Source organism: Choloepus didactylus, chromosome 8 (assembly GCF_015220235.1).
Source record: "Choloepus didactylus isolate mChoDid1 chromosome 8, mChoDid1.pri, whole genome shotgun sequence".
Classification (NCBI taxonomy): domain Eukaryota; kingdom Metazoa; phylum Chordata; class Mammalia; order Pilosa; family Megalonychidae; genus Choloepus; species Choloepus didactylus.
In genome coordinates, this window is record NC_051314.1 from 40,104,317 (window position 1) to 40,120,246 (window position 15,930).

General features: G+C 37.0%; 1 long non-coding RNA gene across 6 annotated transcripts in view; it reads right to left on the reverse strand.

The window, feature by feature from the left end:
- The window catches only part of LOC119541483, a 107,391-nt gene extending 92,279 nt beyond the window's left edge, over positions 1 to 15,112 (reverse strand). For 4 of the 6 annotated variants that reach the window (XR_005218288.1, XR_005218287.1, XR_005218289.1 and 1 more), the window contains exons 1-3: positions 14,988 to 15,060; positions 2,310 to 2,494; positions 323 to 397 (exon numbers count right to left, since the gene is read on the reverse strand). This is a non-coding gene — a long non-coding RNA (uncharacterized LOC119541483). Of the gene's footprint in view, positions 1 to 322; positions 398 to 2,309; positions 2,495 to 10,277; positions 10,521 to 14,987 lie in introns of those variants that run through there. The other 2 variants (XR_005218290.1, XR_005218291.1) reach the window with 2 other exon arrangements.
- Between the last annotated feature and the right edge of the window lie 818 nt (positions 15,113 to 15,930).

Sequence of the window (15,930 nt, forward strand, 5' to 3'; positions counted from 1 at the left end):
GCTGAGTTTCTAATTCTGAAATGTTCTCAAAGGAATCAGAAAAGTAAATTATTTACAGAAGAACCAAAAAAAACCAGGGGATTTTTTTTCTAGTAAAAAGGTCAATCAGAGATCAATTTGATATCAAAAGATGCAATAAACTACCATCGCCTTAAGTTTATGAGTAATAAGTAGATTTTCCCCTAATCAATATAGACATTAATTATGATTCCATAAATTCCTCTTGATCTTCAACAGTGCTCATTATGGCAATAGCAAAAAGGCATTCCTTGTGGTCAACACTGAAATCATCCTAAAAATTACAATCAGGTAATAACCTTACCTTATTCTACCATGTCTCAGAATCACATATTTACATGCAGCATATCTCTGCTTTAGAGTCATCAGTCTAAATCAGCTGCAAGAAAAAGAAATTCACAGTATGAATAAAGCAAAATACACCCACCCAAATGCACACACATACAAATCTGGTTCATTGAACTTAAGTTGGCCCTGGCAAGAGATGTCATTCATACCTTTGAATATTTTAGTAAATAATTCAGCTGGAATCCATTTGTTGCAGTATAAATGAATCTATGAGAGACGTTACATATATTCATTGACCCAATTTATTTTTTTCAAAATTGGTGTAATGACCAAAATCTCATATTCCCAATCATTGAATAGTCTGAGTTCTCTCAAAGCATATCAATGAATGCAAGTAGAGAAAGACTCAGCCTAGCCATGGTGGTGGTGCTAATGACTTCATTACCAGCATTGCCAGACATCGACATTTACTTACTGCCTTTTATGGGCCTGGCACAATGCTAAGTGTTTTATATGCATGATCTCAGTCCTCTCAACAACCCAATGAGTTAAGTATTGTTAATAACTTTCTCCATTCCCCAAATGAATAAACTGAGGCTTAGAGAAGTTCTGTAACTTGTCCAAGATCTCAAGGGAAGAGGCAGAGCAGGCACAAAATACACAGGTCTGTCCTCTAATTGCCCATTTCCAGCTTGAAAACAGGTGCTTCACTTAGAGCACGCTATATAAAACACATGTGAAAGTCAAGAGCTATTAAAGTATTTAGTTGAGTAAACAATGTGATTTGTAGACTTTCTTTGATCGAGAACTTTCATTTATTTATCATTTATAACCTATTTTTTCCTAGAGATAAAGTAGAGATTTTATACAAACTATATTCATAAAAAGCAGTTGGTCAGAAAACCAACCCGACAATAATGGAAAATGTTTGAACCAGACTTACACTAGCTGTATGAGTGCATGTCACTCTCCACCTTCTTACCTCCCAGGACCTTATGGGAAAGCATTAAATAGACCTAAACTCCAAGTTTCCTGGGGTTTAGCAGGCTGTCTCAGTGAGGGCTGGTGTGACCACACAAGCAATGCAAACAGTTGCTCTGGGCCAGGCAACTTAGGGTGTAGCCAATGAGACTGATGTGGGTGACAGGCATCAGGGAGCAGACCACAAGACCACATTCCTGCAATGGCTCACTCAGTGTGCAGGTGGTCAGGGAACATCTCAGTGTTCTCCCCCAGCCCTTTCACACATCCAGCTTAACACAGAAGGGTTAGTTGAAGAGAGAGAGACTTGCACTCCAACTAGAAGAATAAGTCAAGGAGCCAAAATTCCACACCATCTGGGGGAGTGCCAGCCTTGCAAGCAGCCATGTGCTGGTTTGAAGGAGCACTTGGGTATTAAACAGGCCTGTCAATATACTGTGTCAGCACTCATCCCACTTAAGTGACTAAGCTGGGAACTTACCCCGCTGTGGGGGTGGGCATGTCCTTTTTAGTCCTCTAAGGATTTCCTGCAAGTTGAATGATCATGAGGATTTGCCAAAATGAGCACGGGCAAATGGAAGGTAAAGCATCACGACAGCAAAAAACTAACACTTTCGTGTTTTTTTTCAGGCAAGACAAATCAAAATCCAGCTATTAGCACAGGATGCACACCGTGGAAGTCAAAAAGAAAAGCACATTGGCATTCACATCAGGCAGGAAAGTATCCACAGAGCAGTTAGAAAACCCAGAGGGAAATAAAATCTAAAGAAGTTTCCCTGCTTACACACTAATGATGTTTATCTGCACAGGAGCCTGCTTCTGAGCTGGCACTTTATATACAATTTAGGGGACATTAAAATTTAATTTAACATAATTCTTTATATATAGATTTTTATATTGGATGTTTCAGAATAACAACTCAAACAGTTCAAAATCTCTGTTTTTACTTACACTGTGTTTTCCCTCTACCATAGAGTGAACAGCTCAGGTACAGTAACCCACCCAAAATAATTGACTCCTACCTCCAACCTTGCTTCTGAATATTCAAACACAGAGTTGTGGGAGTGAAGTGAGAGGCAGAAAACCTGACAGTGAAGCAAATCTCCCTGTTTTACATAAACTCGGGCACTCTGGGGGTTGGGAGATGGGTTTCCACAGTGTTAGACACACTTCTTCAGTCCTAATTCAGAATGTTGTTGTCAGCATCCTGTAATTGCAAATGCAAAATTTAAATATCAATTTAAATTAAACAGAAGGAACAAAGAAAAATTTCAAAGACACTCTTATTGAAAAAAAACTTCAATTTCTAGATCATTGATATCAATTTATACAGAAAACCGTCAAGGTCTTATCTAGATTTTGCATTTTTAACAAGAAGTAATGGACTAAATATGAACTTTAGAATCATATTAGATTCTAAATCATAAAGAATATGTAAAGAATCTAGGCCATACTCCTTCATACGACATTGGACAAAACACACTCCAAGTCTTGGGTTGTCATTTGAAAACTGAGAAAAAATAATGCAAGGTAACAGAGAATGCAAGCTCCCACCAATCTGTAAGCTTCACGGGAGCAGCAATTTGGGCTTCTTTTCTGTTCCTCCCTCCATCCCCCCACCTGAGGTATCTTCAGAACCTAAGGCTTTGTCCAACTCAAGTACTTGTTAAATGAACGAATAAATGGTCAGACATGATAAAAGAGATGCCATAAGTGAAATGTCTATCCTATAGTTAATTAATAAGTGTTTGTTCTCACATTACCTCCTACCTGGCTCCACCTTCATTCCCTCCATATTAATCCAAAAAGGCTTAGGCTGAATTCTTTGGTCTTGATCTTATATAACAGGTTCATGTTGAGATATTCTGACATATTTATACTGGGAATTAACTTTGAGTCCTACTTTCTCTGTCATCCTTATCAAATCCATTAACAAGTACTATTAATTCTTCCACCAAAATATATCTCAGATCCACTAATGTCTACCTCCACTGCCACCATCTAGTCCAAGCTACCTCCCCTTAATGATCTCTTGCAATAGCCTCCTAACTGGTCTCTCCTATTCCACTGTGCTCCTGAAGTCCGTAGCTGGATTTCCAGTCTCATCTTGAAATATATCCCCCTTTGTCCACCATGCTACAACTATTCCAAACTTTCTGTTCTTCACATATCAAACTCTTTCTGTTCTCAAACCTTCACACTTGTTATTCTCTCTGCCTACTGTGTGGATGGTTGGACGTGTATGGACACTCTCTACACATTCACCTGGTCTCAATTCACACCAGCACCTCCTCAGAAAGACTTTCCCTGTTTACCACATTTTCTCCACCATATTTCTTCTTATTTCTTATCTATTCACTCACCTATTTAAGCAAGCCTGAATCTGGTGCTACCTCTTACAAGCTGTGAGAACTTAGGGGAAGGTAATTAGCCATGCTTAGCCTTGGTATCTTCACCTGAATATTATAATATTTCTTCTGGGTGTAACAACAACAATACCCATCGCACGGAGTTGTGAGGAATAAGATATCACATGGAAAGTACTCTGAACAGTACATGGAACACATAAGTGCTCATTTAATGTCAACTCTCTTCATTACTTTTACTATTTTTCCACCTGGTAAAATACAGATTCCTTGAGGGCAGGGGCTTCAGTGGAAGAAAAGCTCCCATATATAACAATTATGGAAAAGATAGAATACATAAGCACAATGTTGTCAAGAAGACTGTGAAGCCTGTTTAAAATTAAAAAAAAAAAAAATGTAAAATACTACTAAAGGCCAAAAGAGCCCTTCTACACATGGAAAGATCCTGTTACTGAGTAGGAAGTCTCAGCATCATGAATGTGTCAGTTCTCCTTAAACTAATTGTAAATTTTACATGACCTCAATGACTAGCCCTAAAAGACATTGAAACATTTTTTAAAGTTATCATACTGGTCTGTAAGTAGGACAGAAAGCCCAGAAGTATACCCAAATGCATATAAGGATCGGGTTTTTAAAACAGATGCCATCTCAACTCATTGGGAAAAAGAAGGACTATTCAATAAATGGCATAATGACAAGTAAAGTAAGATCCATACTTCACATCATATGCTAGAATAAATTTCAAACGTTCCAAAGGTTTAAATTTTTAAAATGCACCCAAAAAAATAGAAGAAGAAAAACTTGGAAAATTTCTTTATAAATTTTGAGTTAGGAAGTTCTGTCTGATCTTTTATGATGCAAAATCCCCAAGTCATAAATTATTTTATTAGTAAATCTGATCACATAAAAATTATTATTTTTTCATGGAAAGAAACATCATGAACAAAGTTTAGAAAGAAAAACTGGGGAAATTACTTGCAACTCTTATCACAGACAAAGATCTAGTCTCTTTAATATATAAATAAATCCTGGAAATTGATAAGACAGTAATCCAAGAAAAATACAGAAAAAAGAAATTAAATTTGCTCTTAAACACAAAATAATCAACCTAATCCATTAAAAAAAAAGATATGTAAATTAAAACGACACAGAATACAATTGTCACTCAGGTGGCAAAATTCTAAGTTAAGTAACACACTCTGTTAGGGCTCTGAGGAAAAATACATTCTCTCATACATTGCTGATAGGAATATAAACTGAGCAACTTGCTAAGGTCTATACAAATTTCAAACACATATACCTTCAGCCCAGGAATTCCACTGCTAGGAAATCCCAGATATACACTGGCACACATGTGAAATGTTATATGTACAAGATGATTCATTGCAACAAAAAGTTGGAAATATCCCAATGTCGACCAATATGTATTTGTTAAATAAATAATGGTATATCCATATAATGGAATTATAGGTAGCTATTAAAAAGTGAATACTGCAGCTCTCTATGTATTGATGTCAAATGATATCCAAGGTATAAGAGAAAATAAAAAGGTGTGGAACCGTGTGTATAGTGTATCTTCTTTTGGATTAAGAGGAAGGAAATATGTATCTATATTTGCTCATGAATTTATAAAGGAACTCTAGAAAAATATTCAGAGAATTAATAATAGCTGTAAATTAAACATTAAAAACTTTGTGAATGAGTCTCACTGAATTAGAGACCTGAAAATAAAAGACTTTTTGCTATATAACTTTTTATATTTTTTGAACCCCAAGAATGCTTTATCTATTCAAAATGAAATTTTAAATATGTAAACAAAAAAGAAAGAACAATTTCTTATGAAGCTAATACCGATTTGTGGCTTTTAAAATTTTTCTTAATTTAAGTATTATTTAACATATCCAATAAAATTTTGGTGACATTATTGAATTGTTTCTTTTTAACAAAAATTTACAATTTACATAATCTTCAATATACCACCAGAAACCTACATAGAAAGGTCAAACCATAAAACTGATGACTTTGTGATTGTAAATGGTTTCATTCAAAATACTCTGCCAAAACTGTATAGATTCCTGGTCATTTTTTTCTGATTACTAGACCATTATATATTCATTAAATAAATACTGGTGTATCTATATATGGAATTATAGGTAGCTATTAAAAAGTGAATACTGGAGTTCTTTATGTATTGATATCAAATGATATCCAAGGTATAAGAGAAAATAGAAGGGTGCAGAACAGTTTGCAAAAAGCTTTTGTTTTATTTTATTGTTAGAGAAGTTGAGGATTTACAGAAAAATCATGCATAAAATACAGAGTTCCCATATGCCACCTTGCATTGCTGTGGTACATTTGTTACAACTGATGAAAGCACATTTTAATAATTGTACTATTATCTATAGTTGATGGTTTAACTTAGGGTTCATTGTTGATGTTGTGCAGTTAGATGGAACTTTTTTTAATTTTATTCTAATAACATACATATGACTTAAAACTTCCCTTTTTAAACACATCCAAACATGTAATTCAGTGTTGTTAATCATGTTCACAACATTGTGCTACTATCACCTTCATTCATTACCAAAACTTTTCCATCATCTCAAAAAGAAACTCTATACATTATAAGCCTTAACTCCTAATAATAAACAAAAGGGCACTTAGGTCACAGCTCCTGACAATGCACTTCGGGGGCAGTGAAACCCATGGTTAAACAATTCCAGTATTGGGAAATTCTACCCAACTTTTAAAAGATCAATTTATAAGTCCAGTGTGTTCAATGTAATAAATTAGTTACTTGTCCCAAATTCTTTCAGGGAATTTGACTGGAATCAGTGACAGGTGGTCAGTTCTTACTGCCCGTACCCCACCATGCACAGCCATCCTGATTCCAGACAAGCCACTACCTCCACCTTCTCCTTCTCTTGTTAATTCTCTGAGCCAAGCAGAAGCTTCAATTCCCATGTCATGCAGATCAACCAAAGACCAAAGCCGGCCTTATATCCTTTTGGTAAAAACAAGAAAACAACTCAATGAAGACATCTTAGATTTTCATCATTATATCTCTATTTTAAATTAATTTTGGAATAAATAGTCAGATGCGGAAAATATTTCTGTGGCAAAATAAAGGGGACTGTGAAATTTAGCCATAAAGCATTCAAGCTTTTAAAAGGATTTTTTATATGTATATATATATACCAAATAATGCCTCTAAATGCTTCAAAAACTACCTACAAAAGCTACTCCTGGGACTAGATAGTATCCAGGAAATAAGTGATCCGTTTCCATGATGAACACCATATGCAGAGGGAGTAGTAACTTTCATTTTAGCTTAAATTTCAGTCTGAACTTGGGCAGCATCGTTGCCGACACAACGTATTCATAACAAGAGGGGACCTTCCTTTTCTTTTTATGAAACTTGGTTTCCGGAGCGCCTTGTTTTGGAAAAAAAATGAAAGTCACTTCCTGATGATTTCTCTGCTACAGAAAAATCTGATTTAAAAGTAATTAGGAAATGAACACACTTTACATAACGATATGCAAATGGTTTTTGCTTTAAATTCAACTTTCTTGTTTTAAATTCAACTTAGAGCAGTCTGACCTTATTGTTTAGGTCTATGAGTAGGCACACACTCAAAAAAGAAAAAAAGCAGAGTGAAACTCTACTGCTGGCTGGGTGTTTCTACTAGGTGTTCAAAGATCAAACAAACCACATGATTGTGACAATCACTATGGCAACTAACAAAATTTTCAAATTGGAATACTCACTCTCAAGGCTGCCCACACAGAGCTCTTAGATCTGGGATCCACTGCAATGTACAGTGTGCAAATTTGGAAGGCTCTGCCATTTTCTAACAGGGAAGAGAGCTGCCTACGTTAACTCTGCTACTTCATTTTCATTTGACCGTTCCGTCTATCAGATAACAACATCTCCTGCAGCTCCCCATTTGAAGATAAGAGACCAACGATTTGGTTGCCCAGTCTGTAGAAAACTGCCAATACAGCCTGAAGCAAATATGGTACTAAATTAGCAACACCACCCATGTGTTTACTCCCCTGTGCACTCAGAGTCCAGAAAATAAATTCACTAAAAATAACACTTCTATCACATAATGTATCTTCATGCTTCTCCTGAATCAGAGAGTCACTTTAGTCTGATTTAATTTTCTGAAACCACATCCCTCATATCCACCAATAAGTGCCACACAGGAAAGCTGATATGAAATAAAATTGTTTATTTAAATAAAAATGTTTAAATTTGGTTGGAATGTTCTGTTTGCTTTCAGAGGCAACAGAACTTCAAGAAACTTCCAGCTCTCAAGTGCTAATGAGAAATGACTCAAGGTAGAGGTCATAGTCATTTTGAGAAAGCTAAAAAAATTGGGAAAGCGAAAAGTATCCTGCTCCCCACCCCAGCAATACACCCTGCTAATGGGCAAAAAAGAAGTCATCGGACAGGATCCTGCTCTGTTCAGCAAACATCACTGTGTGACTTTCTCTTCCTGCTTCTGGCTCAGAAGAAACAGGAACTTTTAGAGCAAGAAAGCCAGAGGAAGTGAACTGGAGCTTCTTAGCATGTCAGCAAGCCCATAAGTAAGGCAAACCCGGGTCTCTTCTGCTGGACATAAGTAAGTTGAATCCACTATGGAGACAGAAATAGCCCTATCTGGCAGCAAAGACATCATTGTCTTAATAACAATTAACAACTGAACAGTCACTGAGTGCTTATAATGTACCAAGCATTGTTGAAAAGTGCTTTATGTAGATAGATTCATTTAATCTTTCAGTATACACTTTCAGTGTATACGCTAGTCCTGGTTTTACAGATGAGAAAACTGAGATGCAGAGATTAAGCAACCAGTAAGGTATGGAGTGGAGCCAGCCTTTAAACCCAGGCAGTCTGTTTTCAGGCTTTAAAACGTGAAAAGATAAACAGGTTTCTGGAAAGTATACCATGCTATGCGTTGCAGTCTGTTGGTTTTCAAACTCTACACACACACATACACACACATACACATTGTCTACAATAGTGCAGTTTAATGAGACCAGATTTAATGAGAGGATTTTTCTATACTTGGTGGAAAATGTCACCTGTGTGTGGCTCAGACTGGGTGGTCAGAAAAGCTAAGGCCCCACAGCCAGCCTGCATACCTTAATAGCTAGAGCAACATTTTTGAAGGTGAGTAAGCTCAGTTAGTAAATGGGAGTAAGTGGCAAATGGAGGCAAAATACGATCAACTCTTGATCATTTGTGATTTATGGCTGAGAAACAGTGGTCATTCAAAGAGTTACTTTAGCCAATATTTTCAAGTTTCTTTCATTGAAAATCGGTATTAGTTTTCTATCGCTGCTGTAACAAATTACCACAAACATAGCAACTTAAAACAACACAAATTTAGTATCTTATAGTTCTGTAGGTCAGCAGTCCAGTACAGGTCTCACCAGACTAAAATCAAGATGCCAGCACGTTGCATTCTATTCTCTAAAGGGGAATCCATTTCCTGTTCATTTGGGTTATTGGTGAAATTCAATTACTTGAGAGTGTGGGACCAAGGGCCCCATTTTCTTGTTTGCTGTAAACTAGAAGTCATTCCCAGCTTCTAGGAGCTGTTGCATTCCTTGGCTCATGCCTCTTTCTTCCATCTTCAAAGCAAGCAATGGCAGGTTGAATCCTTCAAACCTCTCTTCGCTCTTCTTCCACCTCATCTCTCTGATTAGATTGAGTCCCTGGATAATCCTGGATAATCACTTCGTCTCAAGGTCCTTACTCTTAATCACATCTGCAAAGTCCCTTTGGTTGTGTGCCATAGCATATTCACAATTCTACACAGTTCCACAAATTCACATTTCTAGTTCTGAGGACTAGGGCATGGACATCTTTAGGATAGGCAGGGGTGGGAGGGCATTATTCTGCCTACGGCACTTATGAATAACAAGCCCCAATGGAAGATTTTATTTGATCCTTTTTTCTCTTTAATAGCTTTATTAAGGCATAACTGATATACATTACACTGCACATCTTTAAAATGTACAATTTGATGAGTATGTGTGTGTGTGTGTGTGTATATATATATATATATATATATATATATAGACCAACAAATCCATCACCACAAGCAAGACAATGAATATATCCATCATCCCAAAAAGTTTCCTCAAGTCCCTTTATATCTCATCCCTCCCTCCTTCGCTCCATCCCCAGGCAACCACTGATCTGCTTTTAGTCATTAAAGATGAATGTTCATTCTCTAGAATTCTATACAAATGAAATCATGTAGTATATATCCTTTTTCACCTGGCTTCTTTAACTCAGAATAATTATTTTAAGATTCATCCATATTGTGACATTAATCAATAATACCATACAACCCAGCCATTCCACTCCTAGGTACAGCTCTTTTATAATTTATGCCTGGAACAGTGTGTTGGGAAGAGAAAAGACGGATGATAAGACATGCAGAGACTTAGAACAGCTATAGCTCTTCTGACTCCAATGCAGCCCAAAGTCTCAGAGACAAGTACAAACCACAGAACTTAAAAATTCAAACAATGTCCTAATGTATCAGTTAGTTTATGCTGAGTAAGAAAACAGCCCCAAACTGAGTGGCTTAAAATAATAATCACCTTTCTGTGGATCCGTTATTTGGGCTGGTCTTCATTAGGTGGTTCTACTGCCAGTCTTGGCTAGGCTCACTCGCGCATTTGCAGTCAGTGGGTGGACTGACTGAGGGCTGATTGGTCTGGAAGGGCTTCACTCAACGTCTGGTGGTTGATGCCAGCTGTCAGTTGATGCTGGCTGCCAGCAAGGTGATGGGGATGACTGGGCCACAGATCTCCACCAAATTAGACCAGGCTGAAGATATATTTACTTGGTGGAAGTCACAAAGTTCCCAAGAGCAATAGGAACGGGCAAGCCCCAGTGCACAAGCACTTCTCAAGTTTCTGTTTACTATCACATTTGCTACTATCCCATTGATCACAGCAAATCACAGGACCAAGCCCTGATTCAAAAGGTGAAGAAATAGACTTCACTCCTTGATGGGAGTAGCTGTGAAACATTACAAAGAAGCATGCATACAAGGAGGGGAAGAATTTGCAACCATGTCTGCACTCTACCCCCTCTCTTTCCTTGTCTCGTTATCTCCACTTTCTTACTGTCCATGAATGCCTCGAGTGATGTCTCAAATCCAATTTGCTTATCTATCACCCAGCAGAATCTATTCTCTCCAAAATTACCAATGACTTTACTTCTTGCTAAGTCCAGGGAACTCATTTCATTCATCACCTTATTTGGCATTTCCGCATGATTTGGCACAGTCTTCTCCCTTTGCTTCAGTGTCACTACTCTTCCCTCATTTTCCTCCCAGCTATTTCTTCACAGTCTCCATCATGGAAAAAAATGCGTGGCACAAAATACGTATTTACAATTTGATTTGTTGAGTGAATAATTGAGCAAATGAATAAATAAATAAATAAATAAATAAATAAATAAATAAATAAATAAAAAGGATTATGTTCCCATACCCACCAATTAAATGCTGGGGTTGGCCAAGCATCAGTTACCACCTATATGCTGATAGCTTCCAATTTTTATGTTGCCAGCTCAAATATCTATCCTACACTTCACATATGTATATGAATCTCTAACTGAACTTTCTTCCCCCAGACCTTCAAACTCAACACATCTGAATCTGATGTCAACAACCTTACTTCCAGACCTGCTCTTCTTCCAAATTCTACCACAATCTGGCCAGTCATCCAAGTCAAAATTCTGAGTGTCATCCTTGATTCCATCCTATTAATCACAAAGCCCATTTTTTTTTTTTATATGTCCCTTTTTTCTCCAACCATGTTATGTTTCTACTACTTTTGTTCAGGTTCTCATTATTCCTCACCTAAATACCTACAACTGCCATCTAACTCGGGATTTCCAGAAGCTCTCTGAACACAAGAATCATTCAGGAGCCTGCTAAGATTACCACATAGGTTACCAGGCCGGCCCCAATCCTTCTGAATCACAGTCTCCCAGGAAGGGGTCTGGGAATCTGTATGCTTAAAAAGCACCCCAGATGATTCTTGTTATCAAGCAGTTTGGGGAAACACTATCCTATTTGCCTCCCTGCCTCCAGAGTTGCTTCCCACCCTGCAATCTACTTTGCACAGTGCTGCCAGAGTGAACTGTTCAAAACGCAAGTCTAATCTTATCACTTTTCATTAAAATATTTCCATGGTTCTTCATCACATAGACAACATACACATTCTTTAACAGAGCCTTCATATCTCTCCAGCCTTATCTTAAAATACCCCTCAATCATGGCCCCTACACTTTTTTTTTTTTTTCCTTTTTTAAAAAAATCAATTTTATTGGGATATATTCACATACCATACAATCATCCAGAGTATACAATCAGTTGTTCATAGTATCATTATATAGCTGTGCATTCATCACCACAATTAATTTTTGAACATTTTCATTACTGCAGAAAAAAGAATAAGAATAAAAATTAAAGTAAAAAAGAAAACCCAAAACATCTCATCACCCCATCCCTCCCTATTATTCATTTACTTTTTGTCTCCATTTTTCTACTCATCTGTCCATACACTGGATAAAGGGAGTGTGAGCCACAAGCTCACAAGCTTACACAGTTACACAGTGTAAGCTATATAGTTATACAATCATCTTCTTTTTTTTTTTATTGAGTATGTATTACTTTATTTTTTTTTTAATCTTCATTTTATTGAGATATATTCACTTACCACGCAGTCATACAAAACAAATCGTACTTTCGATTGTTTACAGTACCATTACATAGTGGTACATTCATCACCCAAATCAATCCCTGACACCTTCATTAGCACACACACAAAAATAACAAGAATAATAATTAGAGTGAAAAAGAGCAATTGAAGTAAAAAAGAACACTGGGTACCTTTGTCTGTCTGTTTCCTTCCCCTATTTTTCTACTCATCCATCCATAAACTAGACAAAGTGGAGTGTGGTCCTTATGGCTTTCCCAATCCCATTGTCACCCCTCATAAGCTACATTTTTATACAACTGTCTTTGAGATTCATGGGTTCTGGGTTGTAGTTTGATAGTTTCAGGTATCCACCACCAGCTACCCCAATTCTTTAGAACCTAAAAAGGGTTGTCTAAAGTGTGCATAAGAGTGCCCACCAGAGTGACCTCTCGGCTCCTTTTGGAATCTCTCTGCCACTGAAGCTTATTTCATTTCCTTTCACATCCCCCTTTTGGTCAAGAAGATGTTCTCCGTCCCAGGCCCCTACACTTTATTCTTGACTCTTTCCTAAATGCAACTACCACTACACCATCCATACCCACTACCGAGGACACTCACTACCACCCCCTTTATTTATTCATCACATGCTTATGTAGCACTTAAGTGTGACAAGCCTGGTTCTGAATACTTTAGAAATATTAACTCTATTTATTCATCCTTTTACAACTCTTGGGTGGATGAGTGTTAGGCACTTTTATTATCCCCATTCATGGTGAAGAGTGAGGCACAGAGAGGTTAGATAACTTGCCTAGATTCATGCACGGTTCCTGGCAAAACTGTACAATCTATACCTGTAGCAATCATGCTCTAGTGTCTCTCCATATTCTGATTAAACCACCCTTATTCAAGCTCAGTTCATGAATTAATACTTCTTGGAAGCTTTCTTAGATCCCTGAGCCTGAATTAGCACCCTAGACTTATTTTTATCACAGCATTTAGGGAACTGTACATTTAAAGTCTATTTTCTTGTCTCACAAACTAGATCATAAGTTTCTCAACCGAATGAGAGACATTTTTTATATTCCCAAAGCCTAGTGCAGTGTTCAACATAAAGTATTAAATATATGATGAATAAAATAGTGAAAGAATAAATGAGTAAATGAATGAATGAACACATGAATTTATAAAGAAGCAGTAGGGACCATTATGAACATTCTGCCCTTGAATCATCAAGTCATCTTTATAAGATTTTATTGTGATTTTCCATTTGGGTCATATGTGATAGCTTAACTTGCGTCAAAAATAGACTTTGGAGTCTTCTTACAAATTCTACATTTTCATGGGAATTCAAATTAAATGCATGATTGCAAATTTATTTGTTTAATCTGCTCAGTAGATTTCTTTTATTTCCCTGTGTCCAGTATGAAAGTTAAAGCTATTTCTAAAACTTTCATCTTAGCTCTGCTTTCCTCCTAATTTCTTCACTCCAAAATGTTCAACAAAACAGGTCCCTTTTTGTGGTTGGAAACTTTGGCTTCACACAGAACCTTTCAACACAAAACTGTCAGCACCTGATTATGGGTCATTTTTTTAGCCTATGACTTTCACTTCCTTCCTTAAATAGGTCTTGCAGATGAATCATCTTCAGCCACTCTGTGATTATGCAGGGACCACTTATGCAGTATATAAATGAACAGGACGCACTTGGGTTCTCCCTACCTTGTTTCCATCAGTGCTTTGATTTAGGGGGTTTCACTGTTCATACAAGAAAGATTTGAGTGACTAGTGTGTGCTACACATTCTGCAAGCCATCAGTTCATTAGCACTTCCAACAAGAGAGGGAGGAAGTGGAGAACTAGGAAAATCTCACATCACCTAGTTTTCAGCCTTTTAGCATTTCTGGTTTGGAGAAGAATTTGGTGGAAAAGGATTTAGATGAGATTTTTATGATATCTGTGCAGTTCTTTATTCTCTACCACATGCCATTATTAAAATAATATATACTGTGTAAATATACATATATATGTAATCATTCAACCCAGTAGCAGAGCCCCTTTCCTACTCAAAAATTCATCTCTTAGCCCATAATCCATAAATACTTCATTAAATCCATTCTTGTTATACAAATGCCAAGGGTCACAGCTATTTACTTATTGGATCAATTTTGGAAAATAATACATTTTGGCAAATAATCTCCATAATGGTGGTTTATTGATTATGTCACAACATGTAAACATGGCCATGAATATTAATATGAAAGAACCCGTTTTTTCCATACAAAACAAGAAAAATCAAAATGTAAAGATCTCCAATCCTGGAAAATCCTAGAACGGATAAAGGAAAGAGGAAATTTACAATAGGAATTCTTGTCTTTCATCTTCCATATGAACTATATCCTAAATATGTATGATCCTGACCTACATTTCAACAGTTAAAGGCTGTTTCCTGAGTGAATCACAGCTGCAATGAAATGTGCAATAACATACATAAAAATATATAGGCAACTGCACTAGGACTGAAACTTAAATCAGCAAGAGGTTCAAGGAATAACATTCAAGACCTCAGATTTGATAGGTTTTAAGAAAGATTTGGTACCTCTAAAAGATGGCAAACCTATTCATTGAAGAATCTCTCCAGTCTGCTAAAGATGATTCTGACTTTGTGCAGTTTCTTCCCCTCCTCTGTCAAGGAGAGAGAAGGGAGGAGAGGGGAGGGGAGGAGTCAAACAAACGCAGTGCTTTGGGCATTTGTAAAGGCAAATCATCAGAGAACCAATAGAGAGTAGCAACACCAGTGCGTTGGTAGGAAGAGGGGAAGGATGTAACAAGCCATCTTAAGCCAATTATGAGCGGGGAACAGAGGAAGCAGAAAGTAGTCGAAACTAGGGGCAGAGGAAATGACTGAGGCAAGGAGCTATATGAGATAAGTGTCAGAATAGCTGTGGGATGTGAAGGCAGCTTGTGGGAAAGAGAAAGGGGAATTTTGAGGAAATTTTCTGAGAACTATGAGAAATACAAGCAAAGTATTTGAGATATTTTGAAATTACTGTTGGTAGCTGAGTTTCTTTGCCCACAACACTGCCCTGGGACAGAACTACATGACTCATGGCTTTATAAACATGACATGTCATTCAAAAAGGGGAAACAGGGAAATGTTAGAAAAAACCATAGTCACCATCATTTGGTCAGGATGATTTGCTCCCTTGGAGTCTTCAAACTGATTAATTCTATATTCAGAGATCATTGCCCCTTCACCTTGCCCACTTTCATTTACTATTATCTGTATCCTTTTGGTATACAAATAACTTAAGTAGACTCTAAGCTCCTTGATGCCAGGAACTGTGTCTTTTTCATCTTTGTATTCCATGTTATATCCAGCAGAATACCAGGGACATACTTAGATACTCAATCAAATCAATCAATCAATTCATTCTAGGATACTCATAAAGATTTTCTAAATAAAACAAGTTAAAATGCATGAAGAGAAAGTCCAGTAGCTTTAGTTTTGATGGTGGCATTTCAATTATTATCATTTTCTC